The sequence below is a fragment of the Daktulosphaira vitifoliae genome, unplaced genomic scaffold (genome assembly GCF_025091365.1).
Source record: "Daktulosphaira vitifoliae isolate Bord-2020 unplaced genomic scaffold, ASM2509136v1 Scaffold_1, whole genome shotgun sequence".
In the NCBI taxonomy this organism is placed as follows: domain Eukaryota; kingdom Metazoa; phylum Arthropoda; class Insecta; order Hemiptera; family Phylloxeridae; genus Daktulosphaira; species Daktulosphaira vitifoliae.
Window position 1 is genome coordinate 20,449,794 of NW_026099572.1, and position 6,177 is coordinate 20,455,970.

The window sequence follows — 6,177 nt, forward strand, 5'->3', positions numbered from 1 at the left end:
CTTTTCACATTGCACATTGCACATTGTACATTGCACATTGCACATTGCACATTGTGTTAAAAGGTATATACTATATCTACTGATAAAGTTCAACTTTAAGAAATTGGTGGATTATCGAAAAGCAAAATTCTAACTCAAAAATAATGACGGAAAAATTACAAAAAATTTATTTCCACATGCAATGATTATGTAAACACTTTAATTAAAATATAAATAATTTCATATGTAAAGTAGCAATTTAATAGAAATTTTGTCCTAAAATTTGCATATAAACATTTTTTTTAACTTCTTCATATGATTGTTCTAAATTTCTAGGTAAATGAACCCGGTTTCCTTATAAATATACTTTTAAATAGTTGCATGATGTACCGATATGTTTATAGTTTATTATACATAATTTTTTTTTGATATGATATGAATAAATAATAACAAAGTGCAAGAAAACATATTGGAGATTTTATTATTCACATATAAAGTTTGAGTAATAAATTAGAAGTATAAAGAAATCTTATTTTTTTTTTTTATTAATATTAATTTTATTTCTTTAAAATCTTACGATTTCGTTATTATGGATTNTTTATTAATATTAATTTTATTTCTTTAAAATCTTACGATTTCGTTATTATGGATTCATATTACAACTATAGATTTATTTTAAATCAAGGATAGGTAGTTATAATTACCTATGAATAATAACACTTTATGCAATCGTAATATTTCGTTCCATATTTTTTTAGGTATTTTTAAAAGCCCCACAGGCTTAAAGTTTAAAACAAATGACTATTTTTATTTAGATAAACCAGTACTTTTTGTCAATTTTTCTTATAGCAAAGTATTTGTGCTACCTCGAGCTATTTAAAGTTTTTGGAGTTTTCCATTGTTCATTATTTTATTTTTACATGGATTTGGTTTTTTAGTTTATTTGAATAATATCTTTGTAAAATTGTAATAATGTAAATATATAAACAAAGAAAATATATTAATATAATTATTATAGCAATAAATTTAAATAGAAATATTCCGTATTTAGTCTCTAATATTTTATTTTGATTGTATTATTGTTAAATTATTATAATTCAAAATAAGTCAGGAATTATAAAAAAAAAAAACAATAAACTGGATTTTTTTTTTAATTTATAAATAAAATATATCCAAAAGACTAATATGCGTTAAAATATCCCATGGTTTATCAAGAGAATATAAGACCACTGGTCTAAAAGTTATTATTCAGAAGTAATTTAATGGGTTATGATATTCGGATCACTCTATTAAATTAAAAAATATATTCGAAGTACTTAAACATTCAAAATTAATGGTTGGACTTAGTTGTAAAAAGTATTGTAATTTATAACGCTCAGCTAATATTAAAAAAATTATCAAAATTATTATTTTAATTTATTAAAAATATATAAACTCAACTTTGTAACATAAATCAACACTTTTTTTTAGCTTTGATGCGAAGCTGAGAAAGTATTGGTTTTACTATGATGTGTTTCTTTTTTTTTGTGTCTGTTACCATTTTTTCTCAGCTCTCACCGAACTGATTTCTTTCAACGATACGTCAAAAGATCACAAATCGTATCTAGTCGAAGACATTACCCACAAAAATTGAAAACATTTCCCTCGTTCCCCGTAAATGGGGGAAATCTCCAAAAAAATTACTAATTTAAAAATCGCCAATTTTCGAAATTTTTTTTACTTAAAACTGCCATAAATTTTTTAAAAATGAACAAATCAATATAATTTTTTTTTATAGATGTTTGATGTTTTTACCTTTCATTTGGTATATTTTTTTTATAAATTTAACCCTTCACCACCCCACAAGGGGGGATTCAATATGACAACTTTTTCACAAAAAATTAACTTTTGAAAGTATTCCGGAAATAATTAAAAAAAATCACAAATTTAAGAATGGCTATTAAAACTTTCACTTTAAAGGACAATATAAAGTAGGTTCAAAATGATTACTTTTAACATATTAAAAATCAAAATCAATAATAATTTGAAAACAATTAATTTTAAAAATTATATAATATATGATTAAAAGAATTACTAATCTGGGTATAATTAAGGAAATAGAAGTTGATGTTGCTTTTGTAATTATCCATCAATTTTTTAAAATTAAACACTATTTACAGATTTGCATCGAAGCGTTTCTTATGATAGTGATTTTAAGTGATTAAAAAGTTGTAAAAATTCATCATTTACTATAATTTTTTTAAACAGAAATATATATTTTTAACTTGATATTATGATTATTAACAAAAATTACAAACAATTTTTTCTTATTTTTTTTATCCAATCAACCGTTTAAGTTTTAAGATTGTTTAAAAAACTTGAATTTAAGTAAAAATTCATCATTGTATTTATTTTCTCTATAACAGAGGCAGCAGTAATCTATTTCAATAAAGCATATATGGTTTAGTAAAACGGTTTAAAAAAATAATTGTAATTATTTTTATGATAGTTATCAATTGAAATATTTCATATTGAAGACTAACGATATTAGATAGTTAACTTACGTTGAATATAAGAGTACATGACTATTAATTGACAGAATTATTTGAAATAAGTGTTCGTATATTGGTAATACCTTAATTAATAATAACTAGTTTATGTGACAATATTGAAAAATGTAGAGTTCGTTTATTTTTAACAATATGCATATGATCGTGTCAAACTAGTATGGTGTAGTGGGAGTCGGCAAGCTTTCGGGTTTCCTCGTCATAAGCACGACCTGCCCTAACCAGTTTTATTGTTGTGGTAATGTGTGCGCTCTCCTACTCACGATCTCGTTCGCTCCGGATGTGCGTTGCTTCAGTAAAATTACGGACAGTCACTATTTTAAATCCCCCCCCAATGAGCAGGTTAAGTGTTAGATTTAAAAAAAAATGATATAAAATGAAAGGGAAATATCTAAGGTTTTAGTATAAAAAAAAATTATGTTGATTTATTTATTTTTGAAAAAGTTATGGACGTTTTAAGAAAAAAAAGTGAGAAAAATGACAAAATTTACTGATTTTTAAATTTGTAATTTTTTTGGATATTTCCCCTATTTGCGGGGAACGAGGGAAAATTTTTTTGACTAGATACCATTTGTGATCTTTTGACGTATCGTTGAAAGAAATCCGTTCGGTGAGAGCTGAGAAAAAGTGGTAACAGACACAAAAAAAAAAGAAACACATCATAGTAAAACCAATACCTTCTCAGCTTCGCATCGAAGCTAAAATCACAAAAAAAATCTGGATATAACATAATCTTGTAACACGCTTGCCATGTTGCGGGACCTAGTTTTAGTTATTATTGAGGTGGACATAATGCCCATGCACTCAGACCTGTTGGTCCATTGTGCGCACCTCATACCGAATTGTCTTGATTCGGTTTACCCACCTAAGTGTTATCACCAAAGTGTTAATACATTACCAACCATAAAGTCACCTCTAGAGATGACCAAAGAGTCCTGTCTTTCTGGCGAAATTAAGTATCTCTCTGGGTTTTAGGTTTTTAATATCCTCTTTTTCAGGAAATGGTTTATTCAAGTAGTTTGATCTTAGTGTGGACAAGGCTTCTGTAATAAACCAAAAATAAAAAGAAAGAAAATATAAAGAGAAAAATAGTAGAGATATAAAATTAGAAAACGTAGGTTAAATATAAAAAGAAATTGGCAGTACTTAGTAAATTATTGTTATCAATTATTTATTATAAGTTTTTGTAATTTTAATGTAGATTTAATTGTCTTCAATTTTATTTAAATCAATTTTCTCATTAATTATTAATGGTTTATCACGCAATAGATTGTTGGGAGTTCGAAAGCATAAGTTAAATTGTACTTACCTTACGTCCTGTGTGATACAATAATATTTTAAATAATCCAGTGTTGATTTCCGTATTATACGCACTACGTATACGATTTACACTATATGTAATATAGTCTATATAATTGCTTACAAAAAACGACTCAAGACTTTAAATAAGATGATTTAATTACACAAAGTCTAAGACTGATCTTACTTGTAAAAGATTTTAAACACTCTGTATTTTATTATAAAAACAATTTTAATTTTTTTTATTTATTGATTTTTTTTACGTCTGTTGAATAAGTATTTTTTAGAGAGTATATTTTATTGAGAGATCGATACCAATATTTCTTAAATTTTCCTCTGGCCTGGCCAAAACAAGATTCAGAAATATCTATATCTATGTAAAAAATTTATCAAGGCAGAATTGTGGTGGCCCAATGTGTCCCGGTGCTAAAATAAAGCACCTTGAAAGGATGCGGCACAATAATAACCAAGACAAAAATTAAACACTGCAAATATATTCGTAAGTTTCTCTACGTTGTCTGCCGGCGCGATGTTTATTAAAACAAAGACATTAGCAACGAGACTAGCTACCCAATAAGCATAGGCTTACAAATATATTCTAACCTAATATACCTAATTCTAGAACAATGTCTAGTTGCAACCTTTACTCTGTCTGCCGGCGCGATGTTTGTTAAAACAAAGACATTAGCAACGAGACTAGCTACCCAATAAGAAAAGCTCACAATAAATTTTTATTATTAAATGAATATCTAAATTTAGGTTGGATTTATTGTTAAAATAAAATAATTTAAAAAAAATATAATGTTTAAAATATTATTTGATGTTTATTTTCATAACAAGAAAAATAAAATATTATTAATGATTGAACAAATTAAATTAAATTAAAAGATTCACCAAAACAAAATTCACTTTAAAATTTCTAAGTGTCATTTAGTTTTAAAGAAAAATATTCTAAGTCCAAATTAATTAAAAAATCGACTAAGTCCCGGAGAGTGAAATCTTGAGTAGAGTGTCGTAGATTTTGTGTATTTTAAAATCGTCAAAAGAACTGGTTTAGATGGGGAAAAATGGCTTTTTATAGTGTGAAGGGGGTAGCCCAGCGATCTCTACCGTGATCCTAGAAGCTGAGGCTTTGTATTCTAATTGGTTAATTAAAATGGGGTCCCAGCGTGTAGGCGTTACTTAATAATTTCTACAAGAGGGAGATTTTATCGTATAGTTAAAGGGTTATTTTGTATTTTAAATAAGAGAACCCTGTTTTGGTGATCTTGTATAATCATAATATGTGACATACATGAACAAATGATAACATCTTATTATATATTAATATTATATGTAATAATATAATATTACACTTCACATTCGCACATGATGTGAAATGAGTCTTCCTCTTCTACTTCACATTTTCTGCACAATGGTGATTCCGATACCCCCATTGCGTTAAGATGCTTAAGCAGGTGACCATGTCCTGTCAGTAGACCAGTCAGGGTGCTTATTTGATGTCTAGTCATGCTATTAAGATCACCCAGCAATAAACCAGGGGGTTGCGGGACCTAAATAATAAAAAAAAATAGAGACACCTACACAAAAAAAACTATAAAAAACATATAAAAAAATTCGCCACACGTGCTCATGGCACGGCACACTAAAAAAATAATCTGGTTCAAAAACATTAAAACAAAACGTATACGTTACCAGCTCCTAAGGGCTAAAGAAACTGGAGGCTGGTTTAGCCGACGCCAATAAAAAAAAATACATCTTACAAATTATCATAGCGGACACTCACGAAAAAATATATATAAAATTAAAATGTTGCAGCGCACACAACTACAAAAAAAAAAAAACGTAAGCTATGGACGAAAATTAGCGTACCAGTTCCGACGATGGCTAATTTCCGACAATACGTCCGTCGTTTGACCCGGCGGACCGTTGGTGACAATACGGCTAGCCTTTAGAGTAGGGGTCAAAAAAAAACTAATTACCCAGTGCCGGAAATTATTAAAAACAATTTAAATCATGAGGCGACAATGGAAGCGGTGAGCAGTGCAAATGACGTTCAAGATAGGAAAGATCTATGGAAGTAGTACACAGCTGACTATCTCGCGCGCACAAACTGATAAACGCCGTCGCAGTACGCATTCGGCTCAACACAACTATATATATAGAAATAGACAAAAAAATAAATAGATACTTTTTGTCACGTTACAAATTGTTAGTTACGATAGAGTTAAGACCTACCAACATTAGTTATAAGTAGATCATGTGTTATGTATATTAGAAAAATTATCAATAAAACCCAAAAGAGTCATACAGTCCATACAATTTTATTTGAACTTTCATTCATTTAGTCTTA